Raw genomic sequence first — 256 nt, 5'->3', positions numbered from 1 at the left:
AAGGGAGGCGGGGCCGGCGCGGAGGAGGAGCCGAGAAAGGCCGCGCCGCGGCTTAAAAAAAAATGCTTTTGAATAAAGAAACTTTATTTGGTGCCCGTGGGAGGGACAAACAATGGCCGGCTCTGGGACGTGGAGATCTTCCGGGGACGGGGGCGGAGACAGCGGAGGGCGACCTGAGAAGCGGAACCCGGAAGCGGGCGGGAGGCGGAAGCCAGCAGGCACCGGGAGGTCCCAGGGACCAGGGAGCGGAAAAGGT

General features: G+C 64.1%; 1 protein-coding gene across 1 annotated transcript in view; it reads right to left on the bottom strand.

Moving 5' to 3' along the window:
- Nucleotides 1-256, bottom strand: part of ARMT1 (acidic residue methyltransferase 1) — a 138,518-nt gene that overhangs the window by 95,835 nt on the left and 42,427 nt on the right. The gene's annotated exons all lie outside the window — the stretch shown is intronic.

Source organism: Myotis brandtii, unplaced genomic scaffold, assembly GCF_000412655.1.
Source record: "Myotis brandtii unplaced genomic scaffold, ASM41265v1 scaffold847, whole genome shotgun sequence".
In the NCBI taxonomy this organism is placed as follows: Eukaryota; Metazoa; Chordata; class Mammalia; order Chiroptera; family Vespertilionidae; genus Myotis; species Myotis brandtii.
The sequence above is the reverse complement of the archived record's forward strand: the minus strand, read 5'-3'. Positions and strand labels throughout refer to the sequence as shown.